Source organism: Falco rusticolus, chromosome 8 (genome assembly GCF_015220075.1).
Source record: "Falco rusticolus isolate bFalRus1 chromosome 8, bFalRus1.pri, whole genome shotgun sequence".
NCBI classification, from domain to species: Eukaryota; Metazoa; Chordata; class Aves; order Falconiformes; family Falconidae; genus Falco; species Falco rusticolus.
Window position 1 is genome coordinate 18,785,399 of NC_051194.1, and position 26,748 is coordinate 18,812,146.

At 44.4% G+C, this 26,748-nt stretch overlaps 1 long non-coding RNA gene across 1 annotated transcript in view; it reads right to left on the reverse strand.

Moving 5' to 3' along the window:
• Nucleotides 1–17,086: 17,086 nt before the first annotated feature.
• The window catches only part of LOC119152632, a 105,390-nt gene continuing 95,728 nt past the window's right edge, over nucleotides 17,087–26,748 (reverse strand). Inside the window, exons 2-3 of the long non-coding RNA XR_005105822.1 lie at nucleotides 18,511–18,633; nucleotides 17,087–17,188 (exon numbers count right to left, since the gene is read on the reverse strand). This is a non-coding gene — a long non-coding RNA (uncharacterized LOC119152632). The remainder of the gene's footprint in view (nucleotides 17,189–18,510; nucleotides 18,634–26,748) is intronic.

Consider the following 26,748-nt stretch of genomic DNA (forward strand, 5'->3'; position numbering starts at 1 on the left):
ATGGGCTACCAAATGGTCCCTCACACCTCCTCCAGGTACGCTGACAAGCACTACTTTGCATCACCTCTCTCTAACACACAGATATGCCCAGATTCACACAGCTGGTACAAAAACAGAATCCCACAAAGATAGCCAAAGCTGGTTTTAGGTTAACAAAGCTCATCCCATCATTGTGTAGCAAAGATAATTAGCTTAAACTTGGTAACAAAGGCAGCATTTCATAATTTCAAAACATAACTACTGCTCCAAAAATTTCCCAGTATCAGCACATGTTGGCTTCAGATATCCAAATATTTAAGAGTATCTTTTGGGGCTGTAAGCTCTGCACCACTGGCCAAACCCTGCCTTCTGCAGGCAACATGCTGGTGTAGATGACAGAAGCTATAATGGCAAAACAAATCCATCAACACTTTGACCAAAACAGAAATAGTTGAAAAAAAAAGAACATCAACACAATGCTGTTGGCAAAACTTGGCAGAAATGTTCAGTTTAAGAAAGCTGAGTCATTTACATTTACAATAAGGCCTGACAGCTTTTGGGACACATTGTCTTTACAGAGGCTGGATTCATTTTAGAGGCTCATTCATTTGTACGGGAGTTTAGTAAACCAATCAGTCCTCCTCCTCCGCCTCTCTGAGAAGACTCATTAGCTACAGGGAAACTCAGTGTGAATGGGAGGTGTGTGTGGGGTATAGGTAATTACACAGGCACCTTAGAAATAAATCACGAACCTACTGTTGATATGACTGCAAACCTGGAACTGATCCTCATTTTAGCCTGGCAAAAGGTCTTCAGCAACACTCTATAAACTACAAAGAAAAGAAAAGGAAATTGACTTTAAAAACAACATTTTAATAATACTGAGGTGTTGACAAAACCCTCAGAGAGCAAAGGAGCTCCATCACATGGGATGGACTCACTGCCTGAGAAGTGGCTCCTGGCATCTGCATGGGGCATTGTTGGGGCCAGTGTTTTGTTAGCTCAGTGACTCCTGCTATCATCATGTGTCTGGACATGATGATGTGGTGGAAAACAGGCTGCAGGATAAATAGGCGGATACTGGCTATCACACCGACTATCCTCAAATGGTGCTCCCCCAGCAGGAGCAATGGAAAAGGCAGGACCACCCTCACCCAAACGGGAAGCTGCAGAGCTGTGGTGCTTCGCAGCTTCATGAGATGTGAAATGGGAGGTCAGAGCTGCTGTGTTTCTTAAGAGGGAATCCCAGAGGGAATTGGGATGCATGTTCCTAAAGCATGTGTGCAGTTAGCCACACGTGCCTGGGATGGAAACGTGAGTGCAAACTGCAAATCTGCTGTCCAGCACCTAGACTTCGAGTCTGTAATATGCGAGATGCAGTAGCCTTGTGGTGCATGCACTGTATTGTTCAGTGCATGGATGCAGTGACTGCTTACCCTGGAAATGTATAAACCAGGCTCTTGGTCACACCACATATCCCAAAATACACTCAAAGTCCCCCTCTGGCTTTCAGCAGCCAACTGTCTTCCAGATGTCCTACAGATGTAATGCAGCATCAGTGCTAATAGGGACATAGCGCCACTGGTGGAAAGGATGGACCTGTGAAATTCCTCTGGTTACACTGGAAAAATTCACATTTGGGAGGCTCTTCTGAAAGCCTGGTTAAGTTAATTCGATGCCCAGGGAACACCTGAGCTAGCCCCAATTGTAGGAGCTATGCTTTCCTGAAAATCTGTTATATCTAGGGCTCTGTTCTCTCTCCTTAAATTGAGAGAATAGTTCCGACTGCCTTTTCTATGACTGTCTCCTATACTGGAGACGTACAATGTCTCAGCCAGCAGGTCTTTACAGAAGTCAAGTTGTCAGTAATGTAACAGAAATCATTGATTCTGTGTTAAACTTTGGTGCAGAGTGCTCAAATTGATACTCTGCTCTCTGTAGCAGTGCACGCTGTTAGATCCAAAACCACGAGGGAGAGGCATTGGGGTCCCAAAGTGAAAATCTGTGTAATGCAATAAAAAAAGCCACAGAAAAACAAAATAGAAGACAGTGGCCCAGAATTAAAGCTGATGCACCCTGCTACCTCTGGACTGGTTTTGATAAAATTATGCTGTTTCCAGCCAGCTGAGAGTCTCTCTGGTCCGTGGCTCAGGCAGAGGTTTTAGAGGCACACAATAACCCCAGTCATTTTACAAAGAAGAGCTGCTGAGCTGAGTACACTGAGCAGAGGACAGGCAGTGATGGCTCCAGGTAGCCACCTCACCATTTGTCATGTCAGTCATGCTTAAGTGGCTTAAAGGAATTAGTTTTCCATTTAATTTGGGAAATGTTCCCAGAAAGTCTCGACTCATGAATACAAATAAGCACTGCTTAGAAAATACTTCATTGCACTTGGCTACCTTTCGGCACAACACTGAGTTAGACAAGTAGCTCCTGGGCAGACCAGCCTGGTTCACTGCTGCTGTGGACACCTTTCTGTATTTACCCACAGCCAGCCAGGAGTTCAGCCTGTGAGGAGCCAAACGGGCTAGAGGTCTTTTGCAAGTATCTGCTAATTAGTATTACGCTTCCTAGTCCAAATCCATTTTCTCAGCATCAGACTCTGAAAGTGGGATATCAGGTATTTACCAACAGCATCAGTATTAAACAAGGAAGGAATTGCTGCAGAGACAACTCTGATGATTTGCTGCTTTCACCTAAGCAGACTGATGCTTGCATGTGCTGCCACACACTGCAATCCCAGGGCAGTCCACCTGGCAAGGGCAGTAGTGATCTTCTCACTAGTAGAAATGTGACTTCAGGCCTTGCAGTGTAATAGATCAGATTATAATCTAGCAGCGGAGGTAATGTTTAAATCCAGTCTCTAGTGTCACTGGATACGCAGTGGATTATGACCAAGCCGTAATGCCACAATGCAATTTATTTATTGCAGATAAACCAAGCTGTGCAGTGGATATATGCTATTAATAATGAAGAATTCTGTGTGTGGGATGAGTACTCAGGTGCTGTTGCAACCTTTGCGGTTTGCACTATTACAGGTTTATGGCAACTAAATACACTAATCCCTTCAGCCTCTTAAACATACATAGTCCAGTAAAATGCACCATTGGTGTTCCACACTTGCACATCCTACGTAATACCACAGGTGCCTCTGTTCACCTCTCCTCAGCTACAGCCCACCACCAGGTACAGCACAAGACACCTTCCCGTCCTTGACCTCCCCCTGTCCCCAACTGTGTACCACCCACAGCACCAGGACCCACTCTGGTTTAACTAGAGGGACAAAGGAGCTGCACTTACACATATTTTGATCATGCCCTGCTATTTCAACCTGCTAAAAGAGAACTAAAAACATTTAAATAAACGAGTTTTACAGATCCCCCCATCCTTAACATGTGCCGCCTTCCTGGGTCACCTGTAGAGTAAGGTCCTGGCTGGGACTGCGGGAGCACGGGGTGCAAGGCAGGCAGCAAAGCCTGGCACTGCTCCCATACTCTGCTCCTCGCTGTCCAATTTCCCTCCCCATGTCTCATTCTCAGCTTTGCCTTCCTTAAAAACTTTGAAGTTTCTTTTGCATTGTGGTTGATTTTCAGATGCACCATAAAAATCTGCGTGCTGGGAATACTGTGGTTAAGACATGGGAATGCAAACATTGTGGAAATAACTTGGGTTTTGTTTTTCTTTTCCTTCCCCTTTTTTCCCTTCTATAAACTAACTTTTCCACTTCTTCAATATGTTGGCACTTAGAACTTGTTTGGCCTGTTAATAGAAACAAGGACTGAAAGGGTCACATAAATGATCTGTTTTGAAAAATGAGCAGAAATCTGTTGCAAGCTCTCAGACAGGTAATTTTGAGTGTAAAGACTTTCACCTAAGCATTCAGCTGTTGGAAACCCACGTGGCTACAACTCATGACCCTCCATCCTCCAGCCTAGCTGCCACTGCTTTCACACCCTGCTTGTCTCCCAGCCCCTGCCTGCCCATCCCGCTTCCCCAGAAGCTGCCCTCAGCCATCCCTGAATTTTCCTACTGCTTTTTGCTGGCTCTTGTCCAAGAACTCTCTCTAAGCCATCTCATGTGACTTCCTTCCACCGGCTTTGGGAAGATTTAGTAGGGCCTGTAGTGATAGGACAAGGTGTCATAGTTTTAAACTGAAAGAGGGTAGGTTTAGATTAGATACTAGGAAGAAATTCTTTACTGTGAGGGTGGTGAGGCACTGGCCCAGGCTGCCCAGAGCAGCTATGGGTGCCCCATCCCTGGCAGCGCTCAAGGCCAGGCTGGACGGGGCTGAGAGCAGCCTGGGCTGGTGGAAGGTGTCCCCGCCCGGGGAAGGGGGATTGGAACTAGATGGTCTTCAAAGTCCCTTCCAACCCAAACACTCCATCCTATGATTCTATGACCAATAGCTCTTATTGCTGTCCACAGGCTTAACCTCCAAGGTCCTCACTGCTATCTCCCTGCATGGCTGATACCGTGCATATTTTACATCCTAACAGCACATTTTAACAAGCATCAGAGAGTCACAGCTGCTGTAGACCCCTACAGAGATCAAGACACTGCACAGTTATCATCATGGTGAGCCAGAACCCATCACACTCAAAACTGGAGACTTACAGTAGAACGAGCAAGTTCGCTGTGCTGGCTCCATGGTAGCTAGACGTTCAATATCACATAGCATACGCTGTACTCTTTGGAAAGAAAAAAACACAAATATTTTAATGTCATTAAGGTTTGGGGTTTTTTTGGTGGGTCTTACAGATCTGTCTTAGATCAGATCACAGACCAATTTGTTTTTGAATAAATTATTTGCCTTGAAGAGTAAAAGACAAAAAGCCATTTCTTGGGAGCGCATTTTCCCATCAATGGCTCGTATTATCACATTATCATCCACTACAGGATCTTCACCCCGCCACACCCTGCCTTTATCTTCACACATGTTGAAGGAAGAAAAGGCTAATATTCCCACCCTGTCACCTGGAGACCTAAGGCTCAGGGAGCCTACACACAGGCCACGAGGGGCCTTGCAGGATGCATGTGCTGCTAAGGGCCAAGCCAAGTCCCCAGCCACTCACCTTCTCCTGAAGTCTCACTCTGCTTCCTAGGAAGCAGAGCTTTTTGGAAAACAGTACCTTGGTTTTTACCTTTTTAGTAAATAAAACATTCCCATAGTTTTTCAAAAAGGACTCAAGATGTGATATTATCAAAAAAGAAAATTAAAGAAGAATCTTATATTTTTGGTGATCTTGACCTGTATCTCCTGAACGTTTTGGTTTTGTTGTACGATGTTCCTCTTCAATTTTTCACTCTTCATCAGTGTCTCAGATACATCTGCGTACAGCCTGTTTCTAAAGGGCTTTGGACACTGATGTCTGTCTATTCCAAAAGACTTCTCAAGAACAGAGTAACATGAGAGTGATTTGAGCTCCTAGTCTCTGGTCTATCTGCAAAGTGCCTAGGGAAGTGCTGTTGTAGGCAGATCATAATTAATAATTAGCATTATTTATAGTGGGGCCCGCAGAAGAGAATTGAAAGTGTCATCAGATTTTACATCCAAAATACCGTCTAAGTTAGTCCTTTCTAATTCCCAGGCATTGCTGTGGGAAGATACAATTGCACATGTAAATACTTTCCCATGCCTCCTCACCATGTGCATATTTCGCATGTGTAAAGCATATGGGAATGTATGTAGGGCCTCGTTGGAAATGTAGTGTGTGTGTAAATTGTTGCTTGTCTACATCTGTGTATCTAATTGCATGTGAAAATCACTACTTTAGTTGCATCAATGAAATACAACTTTTTGAAAATATAGCTTGCATGTGTTTCTCATTCATTTTAGTGAGGCACAAGATGATCCAGTTGAAAAACAGTAGCTAAGACCAGATGTTCTTCTGTTCCTCCAGCGTGAGAGAAGCAGCTCAGCCTTATGAAACATAAAGCTCCTTAGCTTAGGATACTTTCAGTATCATGGGAGAGAAAGATCATCTCCTCCAGTGGCCTCCCTTTTCAAGGACTCAGACCCACTCCCAAACAATGTAAATGGCAGAAATTCATCTTTGCCTCCAGTAATTCAGAATCAAGCATAAAGTCTTCTTCAACTGCTGATGAGCAGTGGCTAGAAATGTTGTGCTGTGGTCATTTACTGGGTTTTGAGGCAACCAGGGGATACTCCTGGCAATGCTCCTGGCCAGCTAAGACTGGACATATGGCAGATGTTTAATGTAATATATGATGGGAAAGGTAACTCACCCGGTTTTGCTAAAACATCATTTTTAAGCTATGCGCCTAATTTCTAAACAATCGAGTTTTAAACATTTTAATAACTTCTTGAATTTTTCCACAGCTCTGCTGCTGCTGGGGTTGTATTCCCAAATTCAATGAAACTCTTACTCCTATACTTAAAACATTCACTTTTCATTTAAACCTGCAGGAAAAACAAAATCTGGATTACTTTCAAATTATTGGCCAAGCTCAAAGAGACATCCCAGCCCTTTATGGGGTGCAGATAAAAGAGCTCACAGTCCCTGCTCTGCCAGGAAAAACGTTCACTTTCTCTGAAAAACATTAAGAAATCAAATGAAGAGCTTATTAAACTTTTAGATGCAAGAATTTGCGAATTGGACAACGATGCATGTATATGTCAGACCCTTGAGATGAGATGGTGCCTGTCATAAACTGCTGCTGGACGCGTAAATAAGACTCACTGTGCTCTCCCCCAGCCGTAGAGTATTGAAGTCGGAGCTCAGGCTGAAAGCACTCTTTGTGAGGATCAGCTCCCAAGATTTATGTGGAAGAACCTTTTCTTTATTTACCAACTTGCTGAGACTAACAAAGTATTTGATAGCTTGGAGCCTCCTGCCTGACAGCCTGGCTTGTAAGAGTATTTGTCAGTGATTGTACCTGCTTTGCTATTTATTTTTCAGTGCCCCATCCTGCAAGTGCCCTCCTGTCCCATCGATGAAGGACCTTAAGCGAAAGCAATCTGCTCCAAACTCTCTTCCTTCCACCTCTTCCAAAAGCCTCAAACAAAACCGTTTTGGGTGCTTTATTCTAGGATACATGAAACTAATCCTCTGCTTCTCAAAGAAGCATTAGTTATTCTAATAGTTATTCTAACGTATTAGTTATTCTTCTGAAGAGAGGTGTTTTAGTTGGCAGAGGTGCTCACTGGCCATTGCAGGTGTTGGAAGTGTGGTTGTACCCGAGGGAGTGATGACTATTAAAAAGCGCTCCTTCTTACCCATCAGCTCTGTAAGGCTACTTTCACAAGTAATTGTAGGCTATACAGGGAAAACAAGTCATCTCTATGCTTATCAACCCGATGGACCTTCATTGCTACTACTAATAAACACATGAGCAGCTTTGACTTGCAGAGCCCACTCTGAGTTTGCAGAGTTAGCAGCTACAAAAAGCTTTTCACTTCTTACTAGTAAACTTAGAGCATTTGATCTGTAAATGGAGACAGATCAATGTCTCAATTTATAAATGCAAATATGTGAATGGGGCTGCTGCAAATGAGGGTATGCATCACCCCAGGTTTACATCCAAAGGTGCAGCAGACATCTGCCAAGTCACCCCAGGAGTTGCATGAGAAAAGCAGTTTGTATTTTCTCCTTGATCAGGCAAATACAACACATGCACAGCTAGAGGATATTAAAAATAAATATATATTTGTAAGTCTTCCCAAATGACCACATTAAACAGAGATCTTGGCTGAAGATTTGCTAAAGATTTTGTCCTCAAAGTTAGGTGCATGGGTAAGAAGACTGAGAGACCACTTATGTTGGAATATGCTGCTTATGATACTGCATGCTTTATTCTTCCTTTCTTCTAGCAAGATCATATCCAGCTCACTGATGCATTCTGTTCTACACAGAGCATTTGAAATATTTGGAAATCTTATCTACATTTTTGCGCATATATTTTTGCTCCTATACTGGATTTTACCTAGTCCGTAGGCAGCAACACTGTGAACAAGTGAGATAATAAAATGTTTTGAGTCAGACCACTGGGGTTCTCAAACACTCCATGACCACCTGATATGAACCCTAAAACATTGCAGATCAGTCTGCTCCATTCACATGAAACTCCTGTGTCTGCAGATTCGGTCAGGCTCTTCTCAGCCTGTTTGGCCTTGCAGTAACTGACTGCTCTTGGAGCCCCAGTGGGCTCCTTGGAGCAAGCTGCTGTCCTCCTCGTCTTGAGTATTTCGGTATTCCCATCCTGCTCAGCCCTGATTCACAAGATGACTGGGGGCAACAGTCTCATCTTTGCTCAAGGAGTTTCCTTCTGGCATGTTCCTCAAGGCAGTCCCAAGCCCTGAATTCTGCAGCTTGCACCTTCCATTCTGGCTTAGGGAGCAGGGTCCCAGGGAACAGAGGGCTTGCACCACAGGTCTGCCCAAAGCAGCCCTGCGTTAAGAGGTCATCTTTAATATCACCATGTGATCTATTTAGGTCCCTCTAAGTATCCTCTGATAGGACATAAAAGATCTCAAAGCATCATGCTTCCAAACTGCAGGGGATTGTATTATAGGGTGACCCCTGGTTAGTCTCCCTGATCTGCTTTGCAAGAAGAATGGCACCTGCGTCCAGCACAGGAGTCTGGATGAAGGACAGTGTCCCTAAGAGTACTCCCTGTCAAGCTTCCATGTTTCTGCACCTCACCTGAGTGTCTGGCCACATTCCTTTTCCCAGTTTTATGTGGCAGTTCACATGACCTAAAATCATCTTTAAATGTCCCGGGACATTTTCCATTTAGTGACTCAGCAATCCCACAATAATGAGAAAAAAAACACCTTAAAAGTTAGCTTTCCCCAGATGCCCACCTGGCTGACTCCATTTCTCCAGTGCTCTGAGTGATGGAGTGCAAACCTGACGATGCCATGCACCTCAAAACAGTGCATTAATTTATTTCGGAGTGATTTCATAAGACTCAGCAGCCTTCAACCAAGAACCAAGTACGCTCTGGCAGAACGGTGGTCGGAGTCTTCCTCCACTCATTCAGAACATGTTATTGCTGGTGCGGGAAGCAAATACAGCCGACCAGTAATGCCTGCTTCCAAAGAAAACACTCACTTTACTGTATCTGGTGTTTTGAAATGTACGAAAATAAATTATTTATTATCATGACTTTTGGGCTGAACCTGTTTATATGGGCTTGCATCTGTCTGATCTGAAGACTGAGTCACTGACTGACAGACACCCCGTTGGCTGGTCCAGTTACTTACATTATGTCCATACTGTTCCAACAGCTTAAATAAAAATAGCAAGCTTGAAACTTCTCCTCTGTTGGCATTTCTTCATAGAGACGGGGTGTTGCTTAAAGAAACATCAAATCACGCTTAAAGAGGTCAGATCTGGAGGGTGAAATGGTAGAATTAATGGTGAGACTCCCTGGCTGCACATTTCCAGCCCAGCTTTAGACCCCTCAGCAGCTGTGCTGGATGCCAAGAGAACGGGCAAGGAGGTTTGGATGACTTGTGAACCGCTTCAGAGCTTCCTGCAAAATATCAGTCGATGAGAATTAAAAATCTGCTGAAGCACAAAACTTGCAGCCCTTCTGCCACCGTCAGCCACTTCCACGCCTGGCAGCTGGGGCAAACTCACGAGTAGTATTTCCACAGACACCAAGTTAATTCTTTTTCCACCTTTTCCCTTTCTACCCTCTCATACCTGGTGCAGACTGAAGTGAGAGCTTCAGATGCGCCTCTTGAAGAGGATGATGGAGGTGTGGGATTGCAACAGAACTCTCCCATCCCTGTGCCAAAGGGCTTCTGTTATCATTCTCTTCACTGTGCCATCCAGCAAGGTAGTTCCAGACTTGCAGGCATTGAAGGCTTTGTACCATCAGTGCAATTTTCTGATTTCCTGGCTTTCCATTAGTTTGTAACCTTTAAATTTACGTTTCCTGAATTTATTGTTTATCTCATCATTACATCAGCAACATTACTTGAAATAATCTGACAGTTATACGGATCCTCAAGTGTGAGCTAAAGAAAAGCTACCTTGGTGGGCAGAGAGAGGTAAAAAGGCCTGAGGCAACAGGCAAAATGTTGGCTCTCCTCCTCATTTGCTTGATTAACTAGGAACTGAAAGAGGCTGACAGCGAATGCTGCATCCCATAAACAAGCAAAAAGTCCCAACCTAACTGGCAGACAGCATTCCCATGGGACCTGGGCACCCAAATGGCTTTTCTGGGATACACTATAGCCATAAACACAAGAAAATCCTACTAGTGCTGCAGCCAGGAGCAAGTAAACAAGAAGAGCCTTGGCCATTTTGAAGGTCAGAGGCAATACTGCTGCTGCAGTGCAGAGGTACAGTATTAGAAGAGGCATTAGCCATCTCATAAACCTCATCCTGGAGGCTTTAGTATAGATACTAATGATACCATGACGAGAAAGGGATATTCCTAGGGCTCTAGTGAACCTTCTGCCTCTGTCAACACTGTGAAGACTACAGTTCCTTACCTGACATGTCATCCTTTTGATGACTCCTTTGCAATATCTTGAAACCACAAAGAATAAACCATACATATTTATGCTGCAATACACACCTGAGTGTCTGTCTCCCAGGAACCAAGCAAGAAACCAAAGTATAGTTATGCCTTACTATTACTAGTTTGAATTGTTCATCATTTTCATTCAAAACACTCTGATCAGGATTAGGAGCCCAAGCATATCAGATGGGCTACAGAAAACACTGTGACTTGTCTTTTGTCTCAGAAGAACTTTTAATTTGGTGAGTACAGCACTTGTGGGCTAGATCTACATGTGATCAGACACGTCTTTTCCACCTGAAGGTAACACTCATTTTTATGCAACTGAAACAAGTGTCTAATCCCAGTTTCTCCCTTGATTTCACAGATTATTTTTAAAGAAGAGGAAGCAATTCAGTACAGTCTGGACTTCTGTGACCGAGAAGAACATGCAAGATGAAGAGGTTCTTCTGCTTAATACGCATACCTTGGAGCAACAGTCAATATCTAAATGAAGTATAATATTCTCTACTCGCTCTGCACTTGCAAACATGGAAGACTATGAGTAGGATGTGTGTTTGTGGTTGAGGAGGTATGCAAGCTATGCTCTGTGTGGATGGAATATGCCTGGTGCTGAAAGCTGTGGGATGGAAGAATGAATGCAGTTGTATTGGGAGAAGGAGGAATGCTTACACTATTTTGTGTCCTCAAATGTGGATTAGCTTGGACAAGGATGTAAGGTGGGAAAGACATATCCTGAACACCTGTTTCTACATCTGTATTTTTTTAACTCGTTTTGGAGACAGCATGCCTTACTTCACTATCCTTATTCTGCACTCAGGTCCTTTCCATTTCATGCAGAAATAATTTCTTCTCTTATGAAAGTCAGTTGTGTTTCCAGCCGGGGGAAGGCTGCGAGGGGAGTGGTGCCCATATGCATGCATTAGGGCTGAAGGACTGTCCTGGCTTCAGCTGGGGTAGAGTTAATTTTCTTCTTAGCAGCTGGTGCAGTGCTGTGGTTTGGGTTTGGTGTGAGAACAATGCCGATAACATGCTGATGGCTTTACTTGTTGCTGGGTGATGTTTATAGTAAATCAAGGACTTTTCAGTTCCTTGGGCCCTGCCAGCCAGAGGGCTGGGGGTCATGGGAAATTGGGAGGGGACACAGCTGGGACAGGTGACCCAAACTAGCCAGAGAGGTATTCCATGCCATATGACGTCATGCTGAGTATATAAACTGGGGGAAGAAGGAGGAGAGTGGGGACATCCAGCATTATGGTGTTTGTCTTCCCAAGCAACCATTACACATGATGGAGCCCTGCTTTCATGGAGGTGGCTGAACACCTGCCTGCCCATGGGAAGCAATGAATGAATTCCTTGCTTTGCTTTGCTTGCGTGCGTGGCTTTCGCTTTACCTATTAAATTGTTCTTATCTCAACCCTTGAGTTTTACATTCCTTTCCAATTCTCCTCCCCATCCCTCCGGGTGAGGGGGGAGTGAGCGAGCGGCTGCATGGGGCTGGGTTGCTGGCTGGGGTTAAACCATGACAAGGAGACTTGGGGACACATCTGTCTGGGTAAGCACCGGGGAACTGGAGCAGCAGAGAAGCATCTATCCTGGGAAGCATCTATCCTCCTGCTGCTGCCCTGAGCGCACTCCATGCCTGCTAACTTCCCTCATGCTGGTGCTTACCTTCCACACCTCAAGCTGCTGCTGAAATCAGTGGGAATTTGGTCCAGGCAAGGCATTCAGGATGGCCTCTTTGGGGAATGCAATTAAGGCAGCCACATTCTCAAAGTCCCACACAAAATGTGCATGCAATGATTTGGCAAACAGTGCTATTCTCACCTTTGTCAGCAAAAGGAAATTTAATTGATTTATCAAGAAGCTAAGGCTAAAAATCTCTCCAGAGGCAATGGAAATATATGCACTTTCACTGACCTCTGAAAATACATGATTTATGGGAATACCCACTTATTTACCTAAATTCCCACAAACTGACCTGAAAAAATTAGTCCTTGATCTGTGATGTCAAAGGACATCCTCCACAGAGGCAAAGTCACTGAAGGAGAAAGAAGCAAAAACAGAATCAAAAGTATTATTTCAGACTAGAAATACATTGAAGGGATAGAAAATAATTTGTACTAAGTAGTGTAACAGAGTATTACTTGGCAATGCTGTTAGGCTGCAGATGGACAGAGAGACTTAGGGCTTCAAGCTAGTTTGGTTTGGCTGTTGGTAATTAGGAACTTGAAAGGAAATTTAAAAACATAGTAATAACAATTTCGACTCGGAAATGCTAGAGTTCCACAGACCTATAGCCACATGCCTGACCTCTGTTCCCAGGGAACCTCCACACGCACCCCTCTGCAGAGCTGCTGGGCTTGAAGAAGTCACACTCCACTTCTAATTTTTTTACAGGATAGCTACCACCCCTCAACACTATGCTAGGTGTCTGCTTGCCAATACTTTCTGATGGATCACTGAAATGTTTAGAATGCAGATTTTAGGACAAACACCCTTGTGAAAAGTTTTATGTTCTCTTACGGTGTTTCTACAAAGATGACAAGACTTGGACTTTGAAGATGTCCCATGAAATAATTCAGTGCAGTGGACTGGACAGTAGGTAGTGCCTTTGTCTTGGAAAGATGAAGAGTTTTGTTCATCCTGTCAGATTTGAATCTGAGATCCAACAGATGCAAATGACATGCACTAGCAAATGCTAGTTCTTAAATTTTCTTTGAAAAAAGGCTTGATGAAATTTAACCTTCCTCCTTGCAGTCCCAGCACAGCCAGCTCCCCTGAATTCAGTCAAGAAATATGAAGAAAATGAGCTATTTCAGATGTCAGATCCAAAATGCATGCTGTTCTATGTGTAAAGAAAGAATTGTGAAAATTAGATGGACCACCATCAGTTTTGATGTGAAATGCTTGAATTGATCTAGGATCCTGTATAGATCTGGGAACTAAGGACATGAAAAGTAAAAGCCCCAAAGTCGTCAAAAGTAGATCAGAACGAAATCTGTAAACTCTTTTTTCTAGAGAGTGAAAAGTGGGTTAGGCCATGCTCTGTGGTGGTTCTGAACCAGGACTGGATGTTCTGTCATGCCTCAGAGATCTAATCTGAAGTTACTCTTTGGTGTCCTCATGGAGATCTAAGTAAAGAAGCTGTAGAGTCCATCAGAATCCAACCGTGAGAGCCTGAAGCCAGATTTGGATCTGGACTCTGTGGGTTTGGCTCATTTCTAGGCATAAGTGAAAATGCATTTGGTGGTCTGATTCAAGACTCCAGCAAACAGGTGAGTTGGCTTTGTTTAAAACCACTGTGTAATTCTGCGTGATTGGCACCTTTCACTTAAAAGAATCCTGAGCTGCATTAGCCAGCAATGAATTAAATTGGCAAAGGCTTGGGGAGGTTTGTAAGCAGCTGGCTCTATTCAAGGCTTAGATTCTCTCATTTTCATGAACCCAAACCCACACTGGAATAGAAAGCAAAAGAATAAACTACCTACCCAGCATCTGATAGCAAGAAGAATGCCATTCTTCGTAAAAAAAACAAAACAAAAATCCCTCTTAATGTGATAATCGTACAATAACTAATTATTTCAATGAACAAATGACACCAAGACAAGAAGTATCCTGGAGTCAGAGGCATGAACTTTTAGCTGGTAGGTCAGTGGTAACGTATCTTGTTTGAACAAGCCTGACAAAGATCTGCTGAGCAATATCCATTGGGGCCAACAGCACTTGGCTGTCTGCGTTGTGGTAGAGAGATAGACTTGGATAACAGTGTCACTCACTCCTTCGCTGACACCAGCCAAGCATAATGAAGCGTGGCCAAAGCCTTCTTCAGCGTGATGGCAAGAGTGAAATGCTAAAAAGACCTAAAACTGGTTGATATGGATGAATTAGAGTAAAATGGCTGCAGTAACAATGATCTGAGACGGCATGTCCAGCATTGAAGCCAACACTGCCCTGTTCCAACCCCCTCCTTCCTCTTTAATGGCCTTCATGCTGCATTTTCATGTATGCTGCAAAAAATTATGTAAGTACATCCAGCCCACAGCAGTGTCAAGGGATGTCTACACCGCAGACTACAGCATAATGCTGAGGTATCTGGATCAGCTGTAAATGAGCTAATCGGAGTACCTCTGGCCATGTAACTGCAGCTTCAGAATGTGCTTTGCATAACTAGTTTCTATTGTTATTTTTAACGCTCATAATAGCATTTGCACTGTAACAGAGTGGAAGTGTCTAAGGCCAGGGACCTACCGATCTAAACACAGATCACATCCACCCCCAAAACTTCTGAAGTAAGATCAGACACAGCAAGTGGATATGGAGAGGTGAGCAGGCTGAGCACAAAGAAATCAGCTGAAGATCTGCACTAGCTTAGTTCTCACAGGAAATCCTTGCTGCCGTTAAACCCAAATATTAGCTGAAAATGAAGACAAAAGGGAGAAAAGAAAATTACATCATTTTTTCTATATTGAAGGAGAGTTTTGCCTGGCTGCCATCCTAAAACAGAGAATGAAAGTTTCACTGGTTGCATCCAGTAAATTCTAATCTGTATTAAAAACTAAGCTATGAAGTGGTGTTTTCTTGTGCGTAAAAATCCAGCCTGAATTTTCCAGGAGCAATGCTATTTTAGCTGTTTCACAAACCTGACCTACAGTGTATAGCTTCTGGCAGTAAAAGAGAGATCTACAATACCACTCAGAACACCTTAATCCATTTTCAGAGAAAGGTCAATCATCAGGTTAGCGTAAAATTTCTGGGACTAGACTCTCTTCTAGACCATATTCTTCCTACAAACCTGCTAACAACAAAGCTGTGGGAGGCAAAAAAAGCGTATTGGCACTGGCCAATGTTTGTGAGCAGGGTCAGCCCAAGTGAAGGGCAGCCCAGCCCTTGTAAGCTTCATGTTAAAATGGGAAGTGTAGATTCAACCCAAGGAATCTGGTTCATCCACAGGCCAGCAGATATCTTTTAAACCAGCTAAGAACATAATTTCCTCAGCCGTGAGAAAGAAATCTAAAAAAAAGCAACATGGATTTTTTTCTCATGAGCAAATTGAGAAAGTGTAAGACCATAATCATCATGGTCCAGTACAAGGAGGATGTGATGGCTGAGGATGACTTCCAAGTGTAACTAAGGAAGTAAAGGGATACTGTGTGGCACAGCTCAGTGATGATAACAGATTAGCACAGATTAACGTGCTTCTGAGCTCCTAGGTGTTGGTTTGGCACTATGAATGACCCAAGAAAGAAATCTTAACATGTTATGCGTGTGGAATGTACTCAGAATCTGAAGGAAGCCACAAAAAATAGACATACTTCTCTATCTGTAACACTAGCTGATGGCTATTTCCAGTCCTTCTCTTTCTCCAATGCATCTTAGAAAATAGCTTTTAAATTCATCAGATCTTGGACATACAGCATGGATAACGTTCCAGCAAGTAGCCGTTTATTTTATAAGGGGATTTAAATATTGTAAAACTGAATAAAATGCAGGTGTTTGCAATACAGACAAGTGAACCTAGTGTAAACTCTACAAAGATGTGACTTCCAGATTAAAAGGGCTTTGCACAGTTTGTGCTGCCTCAGTGGAGGAGGTGGGTTTTGGATCAGCTAGTGTAGCATCTTCCTTTGCATTATGAGGCCCCCGATTCAAACCTCTGCTCTGTTCACACACCAGGGAAACACACGCAGTAAGACAGATGGTGGCCATATTTACATCTGCACGATTTTGTTAACTCTGAAATTTGGCTGAATAAGATCAACCAGCAGATTGCCCAAACACAAATAATTGCCATCTAGTGTCTGGAGCTGCCATGCTTTCTGAGAAGATGGACAGTAAACCCATACTGTGCTACTAATCAGATGACTCAGACGAGGCTACTACCGAGGGATGCTGGGATTAACCAAAGCAGGAGCAAAAACACATGTGAAGAATAGATTCACTGATTTTCACACTGGAGTTTGGTAGCAAGGAAAGAATTACAGCTACCTTTTGGAAAGTTTCCCCAACGATCAAACCCAAACCTTCTGGCCCATACAAGGATCAGCCCCCTCAAGAAGACAGATTATATGGAAAACCTTACAACAAGGTTTAAAGACAATGAAACTCTACCTGTGTCAGTTCATTGACTCCTGATTTACACCAGGAAAAGTGAACAGATAGCCAAGGTAGTACTAGTTAATTATTAAATATATAATCAGTGTAACCATGCCCTCTAGAGGACTAAGTTTACCTTCATAGAGTCAAAACCAGCCCTTTGGTCTGAACACGGAAAATGTGGGGGAAAGGTGTTCTGGAGGTTTGTATTTTCCTTCCCATCTGAATCTAGATGTGAGTTGTGATTTCCTTGCCGGCACCATACTGTACAGTGGGTTGAATCAACCCCCCAAAATGGCACCGATAGGTGAGTTTTAACTTCTGTACCCACCTGGTGTCTCTGCCAAACGATTAATTCAGCTAATCCCCACCCAGAGACTGAAAGACTGATCTGAGGTCTTATCCTCTACTAAAGGGAATGTCACTTCTGTAGACATTCATGTAGCCTTGCTTTGCAAGGCCTGACCCAAATCAGCATGTTGAGTATTAAATAAACAGCTTTCATTTTCTTACCTCCTGCTTTCCACATCTTCCTTCCTTTTCTTTTTTCTGCATTCACTGGCAATTTCCCCAACTTTCCTTGGTCAGTGCGGTTTACATTCCCAGTTGGCTTGAGCTGCAAAAATGAGAGTGAAATCAATCTGCATGCAGATCGTTTGCCATGGCTGTGATCACTCCAGTTCGATGGGATGCTGGTGGCAGGATCAGCTAGCTGTGTGTTCATGGGTACTTGGTGCAGGCTGTAACACGGTCCTGAAGGAGCCAATAAATGCTTGTGGAGTTAGGTCTGAAATGTTTTTGGCCTGGAATGTCCACATTTTGATATCAGGAACCCACCGCTGTGAGCATGTGAGCCACATACCACCAGCTGTATGGGCAGCTACTTTGAAAAACAAAATCTGGAAAAGAACAGGGAAAGGGTCAAAGGTATGAGCTAATAGGAGGCAACAAAAAGGATATTCTCCCTCATCAGTTCAGTAGGTTTCTGCTAGTCAGGCTGGTCTATGCAGAACTCCAGATATTCCCTTGGAAGTCCTGCAGACCTGCCTAGGGATGCACGGCTGGAGTGGTGGCCTTTGTTCAGGCTGTAGAGGGACAAGCACACAACAGGGAGCCCTTGCTTTCTACCAGAGAGTATTTTGACATCTTTTCCGTGACACCTTAGCTTGTGTCTCAAGTTAGACTGCTCCCCAATGGTTTAAGGGACAAACATAATTAGAGTGCAGCTATATTTTAGTAGGTCTGTTGAGTAAACCCAAAATAGCTCAGACATGGGATTTTCAGATTCTGTACCATTAGCTTTGCTTTTCTCATTGAGCCACTGGGATGTTAGACACCGAATATACTATAGCTGTCAGACATTGGTTTTCAAATCCACTCTGGGGATGTTTTCTTTTTTCTTTTTCTTTTTTTTTTTTTTAAATCCCACTTTACTGTATTTTTTTTTCTTCTGACTTTTCTCCCAATACAAGCGTATGTGTTTTTTTCCTTGGTTACTTCCACTCTGCTGACCTGGTTTTTTGCCTTCCTTTGGAAATGTTTAGGTGTCTCGGCAATGGAGAGGATGAATCAGTGAACATACAGCGGGTCTGGGAAAACCCCGGCACAGAGGAGCGTGTGGGGAGCAGAGAGGATTGCAGAGCCTTTGGAAACAGCTCAGCAACAAAGGATGCTATCATTTTCCTTTTCTCTCTAAAATTTTATTAGCAGCCAGTAGTGCTGCCCCAAGCAGATACTGCCCTTGCTCTTAGTTCAGTAAGACCTTTGTGCCTGGTTTAGAGCAAAAAACTCAAAACATTTTACCGACAACTGAAAAATACATAACATAGCACAAATTTTCCAGCAGTAGGAAGATCTTGGCATATTGGAAACTGAAGGATGATTTGTTGGGAAGGTGCAGACCTACCCTCACAGAGGTCTGAGCATGAAAGCGCTTACTTAGGTTTTAATTCATTCTCAGGAACAGCAACTGCCTCATCTCAGGGTTGTGTCTCCACGGTTCAGTGCTTGGTCACAGCCTACTGGAGATACGGCCATTTGCTTCAACAGCAACAAACACACCTGAGAAAGAGGCAGAGATCTGTAGATAGTTCCTTAACAGAAAAAAGAGGCCACTTCTGTCAAGTAAATTATATGATATAAAGGACATTGAAAATTTGTCACACAAATATTGAATAAAAGCAGAACAATGTAACATCATGATCTAATTGGATTTTCAAATTAACATTGAGTTGTAACCTTTAGATACTCTCCTTACTAAAGGTCAAGAGCAATATTCTATTTGTTATTCTTCTGTTTAAAGTGTCTTCTAGAGAAAAGAGTGAATGAACTGTAATTTAGGTGAAAAAAATTCCCCCCAAGCATTAAGTCCTGTGTCTTGGCCCTGGGGCAGGGATGCACATAATTTTAAACATTTTGAGTCATCCCGCTGATTTCAGCCAGATTAGTCATATGCTCAGTCTAAGCACAGCGCTAAGTACAATGTGTGATCAGACTTTTTATTTCAAAGAATAGATGGTTCATGCTGAGGTTTACAGAAGCTCCCCCCATTAAACCAATGACATATGCCTGTGCCCTGACCATTTGAAAAGTGTTTTATAAAATTGCATGTAGACTTATTACAAACAAATACTTTTTCGCCTAGAATCAGTTGAATCTGAATCAAATGGGTGTGTTGAAATGAAGACTGAAAAACAAGAGTGAGTTGCGTAAACTGATAATACTACTATTAGGGTTGAGTAACATGCTAGACCTTTTTCTGAAAGTTGTAAATATTTTTCGAATTCTGAATATTTGATACAGCTACAGTGACTGACATTCTGGTTTACAGCATGAGTAAATCACATCATAAATAAAATTTAAAGGTAGTTAACAAAATAAATCTTGATGTTAAATGGGTGAAATGTGGGTTCACCATTTGAAAATGTCATTCTTTGGTTTTGTAGTGTCCCTTAAAGACTAATCTAAAAGAAAATTAAATTAATCTCGTGCTCACCACCTTTAAATTGCAAAAGTGAATAACTTTCAGGACTTGCCAATTACTAGGGAAACTTCATAGCTGGATTATTCCCAAATTGCACACCCTTTATTTTAACCACTAAAGGCAAACACATGGTTTTGATGGATCGTAAAAGAACAGGTTGCTTTCTCAGTACTGAAAGAAGCTGTAATTACTTCCCTTGTTCGGTGACTTCCTGATTTACTTAGGTTGTTATGGGTGATACTATTCTGCTAAGGTAATTGGAGCTGCCGGAGTGAAGCTGATGACCTGAGGGAATGACCAGTGGCTTTTCAGTCTAGGTGACTTGCACCTAATGAGTAGAGTCGTGCTTCCCAGGAAACGAGGACACTATAACTGCCTTAAGTACTCGGTATGTGTACTTTAAAGGCTTACGTTTTGCAGTCCAAGCAAATTATGTCTCTGTATGACATTCAGAAACCAAACTAAGTTCCATATACAGCTAAAATAAAGGTATTTTCTTCAGATAGAAATATGATTAATGGGTCGTGCTGGGAAGGGGAGCTTCAGGTATTTCTTTAGACAAGCAAATGTCAACACATTAACACGAGGTAACCAACAGTTCCTGAAATCAGTCTTTTCTGTTACACAATAGATAATAAAACATGGTTGCAATGACTGAAAATGGGTTATTTTACTATGAATTAAACTACTTGAGTTAGACGTGAAGCCACGTAAGTTTTCAAAGGCTGGCACAGACTTAGGGAGGGCATCATTCCTGAGCCATCCTTGGAGGAGAGACATAAAGTTGCATGCAGTTAGACTCCCGAGGGAACTGGCCAACTCCTCAACAAATGTCCCTTCCATCCCCCAGCAGATGAGGCAGACAGCCACCCAACATCTTAGCACTGCCCCCTTGAAAAGGCATTTCTCTCAGCTGGCAAAGAGAATATCTCAGTTTAGCTATAACTGTTGCTTGGTTTGGTTTTTGCACATTTTTTCAGATACGTGTTGTATTACCTTTCTGTTCAGAAGGACAAACTTTGACTTGCTGCATGTTGTCTGAAATTGAGATACAAGATTTAAACCTGTGGTTCCTGATTCAAGGTATGCTAGATCTCACGTGTTTTGAAACTAGTGCTGGCTTGGCTTATTGTGCAATAGGCTAGCTGCTCCATGTAAACTGATGGGAAGAGGTAAAATCATCCAACTCTGAGGATAAAAGTCCTGTATCATGAATCATACATAGCTTTCCCCTTCAAGTCCCCTGTATAGTCTGGTGGATCCATCTCGGTATGAAATCTTTCAAGGGGTGTGGGTACACAGAGAAGTTATAGAGAGATAAACACAATTTACACCATTGTGTAAATTCAATTTACAGCACTTCATAGCTGTCTGTTGCCCTAAGAAGAAAAGTCGATGTACTTTTACTCCAGGGGAAAAGCAAGCATGGACAAACACTGAGGAGTAGATGAGATGCTGATGGTTAACACCTAAAGCTAATCACACAGTAGCTCAACCACATCCACAGATTCATAGTGTCTCTTAGAAGGTGACACATGTGAGTGTGCAAAGACAGCCCAAAACCTAGGTCTCTAGGACACTCAACATCTACGGACTGATGTTAAAACACTGACCAGGAAAGAGTTTGTCTATGGGACCTCTTCAAAGTGGCCAGAAATGCTAACACTTAAACTATTAAAATCTTACAGCATCATAATTTCAGGAATTATTTCAAGTGACAACTTGCCTCTTAATGCAAGAGGCTGCAGACAAGTACATTTACAGCTAAGATTCTTCAGCACCTGCAGGCACCAAGAGCAAGTCTCACATACGGTATCCAGATGTCCTGCACGGCTGGAAAAGGCACAGAGCACACAGCATCCTCCAGAAGTCACCATGGAGGGTGCTCCTTAGAGAGGCAGGTGGCCAGTTAATCATTGCAAAGGCTCAGTCCCCCATCTTTTCTTTCCCAAAGTCCAACTGAAAACCTATTCAAAGCATTAGAAAACCTGGCCGTTTCTTTAAAGTATTCTAACAGTTTAAGCCTTCCTTGTGAAACACATGCAAATTACATTTCCAGTGGCTGGTATACAAATTGGATGCCAAGCCAAAATACCATTATATAGCATTCTACCTGAAGCCCAGATCAAAATTAGCGATTGAGGACAGGCTTCATAACATAGGGAGCTCCAGGAGCCTTACTTAAGCTGATCAATTGAATAACATCACCATCAAGGACTTAAAAGATGATCTGAAGAACAAATTATTTTAATTCATTATGGATTCTGGAATAGCAGAAACAGAGGTACTACTGATGATACAGAAATAACATTTATGGAAGGCAGGAGTTAAAGCCAGAAACCTGAGCCTGAGCTTGGGAGGGCACATGTGCCTCTGAACACACACAGTCGAATGACAGGGGAAATCTACACAAGTGCTAATGCAGAAACAGATAATAAATTATAGTTTGCAATGCTGTGTGACAGGGAAGATTCCTATCTCTTAATTGGAGCAGATAAAATTTCTTTCTTGTGTGAAGTAAGAAGGCACATGCAGATACCCCGTTCACCTGGGACCTCTGCCATCAAGAATGGTTCCAAAGAATGTTTATTAATATGGTGATAGGCGCTTTATATATATAAATATATATGCCAGGGCCAACACCATACCTGACCTAGAGCACGTGCGAGCAAGTGCAGGGGACTCTGTCAGATAAGGTGCCATCCACATTCACTTCTTTAAAAAAAACTAGAGACCTCCATGATTTTAGATTGCTCAAACTCTCAGAGCTCATTCTCATCAAAGCTCCTGGCCTGGCCGAGGGCTGGGGAAGCAGATCTGTCCTGGTCTCCAGGATGGACTATGGGAAGCTAGAGCTGTATGTCAGCATCCTGCTGACATTTCACCTGAAAACACCCCCACATCCCCCCTTCTCAAGTCAAACAGCCTTATGGAACAGCAATGTCCAAACAGAATCTGGTGAGGACTGATACATCAGCCACGTGGGTGAGTAGAATCATTTAGGTGGGAAAAGCCCTTTAAGATCACAGAGTCCAATCCATTAACCCAGCACAGTCAAGTCCACCACTAAACCATGTCCCTAAGCACCACATCTGTGTGTTTGTTTAAACACCTCCAGGGATGGTGATTCCACCACCACCCTGGGCAGCCTGTTCCAGGGCTTGACCACCCTTTTGGTGAAGAAATTTTTCCTATAGCCAACCTAAACCTCCCCTGGTGCAACTTGAGGCCGTTTCCTCTTGTCCTGTCACTTGTTACCTGGAGAAGAGACCGACCCCCCTGCCTACAGCCCCTGTCAGGCAGCTGTGGGGAGCGATAAGGTCCCCCCGGAGCCTTCTCCAGACTAACCCCCCCAGTTCCCCCCGCCGCCCCTCCCAGGACTTGTGCCCCAGCCCCTTCCCCAGCCCCGTGCCCGGCCCTGGACACGCTCCAGCCCCTCCATGTCCCTCTGGCCGTGAGGGGCCCAAACCCGAACCCAGGGTTTGAGGGGCGGCCTCACCAGTGCCGAGCACAGGGGGACGGGCACTGCCCTGGCCCTGCTGGCCACGCTGTCCCGGCTACGAGCCAGGGTGCTGCTGGCCTCCTTGGCCACCCGGGCACGCTGCTGGCTCCTGCCCAGCTGGCCACCAGCCCCCCCAGACCCTTCCCCGCCGGGCAGCTCCCAGCCCCCTGCCCCAGCCCGCAGCGCTGGGGGGGCTGTTGTGCCCCCGGGGCAGGACCCGGCACTCGGCCTTGTTGAACCTCCTCCAGCTGGGCTGGGCCCCTCGGCCCGGCCTGCCCAGGTCCCTCTGCAGAGCCTGCTGCCCCCGGCACATCAGCTGTCCCCCAGCCTGGTGTCCCTGCAACCCGCCTGGGGGTGCGCCCCGTCCCCTCGCCCAGCCCCTCGGTAAAGATGTTAAAGGGACGGGCCCGGCCCTGAGCCCTGGGAACCCCCCGAGTGCCCGGCGCCAGCGGGATGTGACTCCATTCCCCACCGCTCTCTGGCCCGGCCGCCCAGCCAGACGTGTGGATCCCAGCCATCCCCAGAGACTGCTGTGTGTCTAAGTGGCGTAGCAGGTCGCTGACCATTTCTCCTTGGATTATGGGGGCTTCGTTCCACTCCCCATCCCTGTCACCCAGCTCAGGGGGCTGAGACCTTGAGAACAACTGGTCTTAGGCTGTCAAAGGCTGAGGCAAATAAGTCATTAAGCACCTCAGCCTTTTCCTCATCCTTTGTGCCTATGTTTCCCTCCACATCCAATAAAGGATGGAGATTCTCCTTAGCCCTCCTTTTGTTTCTAATGTATTTAGAAAAAAATTTTAATGTCTTTTACAGCAGTAGCCAGGTTAAGCTCTAGCTGGGCTTTGGCCCTTCTAATTTTCTCCCTGCATAACCTCGTGACACCCTTGCAGCCCTCCCGAGCTGCCTGCCCCTTCTTCCAAAGATCATGAACTCTCCTTTTGTCCCCCAGTTCCAGCCAAAGCTCTCTGTTCATCCAGGCCGTCTGCCCCGCTGCTGGGCTTTCAGCTCATGGGCACAGCCCACTCCTGAGCCTTGAAGTTTCCGTTCTTGAAGAATGTCCAGCCTTCCTGAACACCTTGGCCCCTCAGGACTGTCTCCCAAGGGACTCTGTCCACCAGACACCTAAACAGGCCAAAGTCTGCCCTCAGGGAGGCCAAGGCAGAAGTTCTACTGACCCCCCTCCTTCTCCAAGAAGCAAAAACTTTTACTGTTTTGTGATCCTGGCCTCCAGCCTTCACATCACCCCCAAGTCCTTCTCTGTTCACAAACAACGGGTCCAGTGGGCGTCTTCCCCAGCCAGCTCATTCACCAGCCGTGTTGGGCAGTTCTCTTCCACACACTGCAGGAACCTCCCAGACTGTCCCCTCTCTGCTGTGCTGTATTTCCAGCAGACATCTGGTAAGTTGGGTGCCCCCCGAGAACAAGGGCTAGCAACTGTGAGTCTTCTCCCGGCTGCTTATGGAGTGTTTCATCTGCCTCTTCATCCTCGTTGGGTGGTCTACAACAGACTCCCACCATGCTATCTGCCTTGTTTGCCTTCCCACCAATTCTTACCCATAATCACTCAACCCTGTAGTCACCATCATTAAGCTCTAGGCAATCAAAAGGCTCTCTAAGATACAGGGCTACCCACCGCCTCTCCTTCCTTGTCTATCCCTTCCAAAGAGTTTGTAGCCATCCATTGCAGCCCTCCACTTGTGCGAGTCATCCCACCACATTTCCATGAGTAATTAGTGACCTTAAAGGATAAGTGGGGCATTTTTGGACTATCTCATCCAGTTGCTGTAGAATTAACAGCTGATATTATGAGCTCACGTGGTCAGCTGTGTCAAAAGCTACTGGAAAATCATACTAGGTAAGCAGTTACTGGGAATCTTTGTGGCTTTCAAGGAGACAACCGCCACCAGCCAGGCCAGCTGGGACTCAGGCTGTGCCAAGAAGAGGCATGGCACTGGCCAGGAATGACGCAGTCTGAGCCCTCCAGGACACACAGAGGTTTGCCATGGGGTCCTCCTCCCTTTTACAAACCTCCCTGAAGGAAAAGGCACTGATAGGCAGTATCCCTGGGGGAGTTCCTGAGTGAGGGAACAGACGCTCTCTGCTTCTCTGCCCACCTCCCCTCCAAAATAATCTGACATGCCCAGAAAGTGGAATATGGGAGATTATGATTAATGGCTTTGTTTACTCTTTTGTGAGATGTTATAACAGGCAAGGAGATAACGTTGTTGAAATACAGATCTGTCATAAAAATAAGCAAAAAAAAATGCAAGTAAAACAAAACAGTCTTCACGTCTTAACTTTCCAGATGTACGTTTCTGAGTTCCCACTTGGGTTGTTATTATTATTATTACTACTATTACTATAATAATAGGATTCCCAGTCATGGAGCAGAACCAGCACACGTATAGAAATGTTAAGACTGGAGACAAGAGGTGTGTGCAGCCAGCCAGGGGAGCAGATGTTGTCTCGACTGCTTTTTTCAGTGTGCTGAGCACTTGTAACCACCATGTCCACGGGGGAGCCCAGCAAGACAGGCAAGTTGGCGAGAGACCTCACCTAACAGAAGGGACTCCAAATCCTTTTATAGTCACAGATTATGAAACTATCAGCCACAGTTGTTAGAAAGGAGGAGGGGGAGGAGGCTCAGGAGCAGCCTTAAATCTCTTTAAGAAACAGCCTATCTCTCTATTGCTTTGCCTTCAAACATGGGTTTAAGCTGCAAGATTTGGAACCAGGATCAGATGGTTTGGGGTTCAACCTTCCCCCAAACCCTGGGTCAGTTTGTATTTAGGGATTTGGCCTCTGTTTGTCAATGCAAGAAGGGCTAGCTGCAGACCTTGGATCTAAATTCAACCCTTTCCAAACTTACCAGGGAATGCTTCGACCCATCTCTATTTGTCTTGGGTAGGGGAGTCACTCTGATGCTATCTGCAGTGGAACTTTCCATTAGCAACAACATGAGAGACAAAGAGCTCATGTTCTGACCTTTATAAAACTATTCCTTAACAAAATTTGCTCAAGTAAAGAATCCACAATCCTCTTTGGTTTTACTCATTTAATTGATACGGACATAAAATATTTTGCGTTGTTTTAATAATAGTTTGGGTTTCTGCTATTTAAAAAAAAAGTTCATTTCTCTGAACATATTTTTAGCAAAAATATTTTGCTTGAACTTTTTTCCTCTGCCTTCAAAGGCTGCTGCACAGTTCTGGGGTGCTAAATACTAAACTCACATTCTACCACTCCATCTCCTCCCATTTGGATGGTAATCACAGGATCTTGATGCCAAATTCTGGAAGATATTTTTTCCAGCAGCAGCATCTGGCTTCTTGGCAGACCCCGCGAGCAGTTGTGTTGGCAGCAGTGGGAGCTGCTTGAGTCTGTCATGTGTTTAGGCTGCTGCAGAGCTGTCTGAACCGCCTTGTTGCCTTAGACAGTATGTTCTCTTGACTTCCATTTAATTTTGATAAATTTGTACTTTCTGTTGTCCGCCTGGTAACGAAGCTCTGTCGATCCCGAAAGGATCTATATATAGTTTCTCTAATCAAGAATAATAACGGATGTTTGTGGAGCGCTTTTCAGCCCACCAGACCCCAGCTCCTGCTCAGCAGACAAAAACTACTCCGTGACCTCTGCAGAGGGATCATTTTGCACACCGCTGAACTGCAGCCACCTCTAGAAGGGATCACGG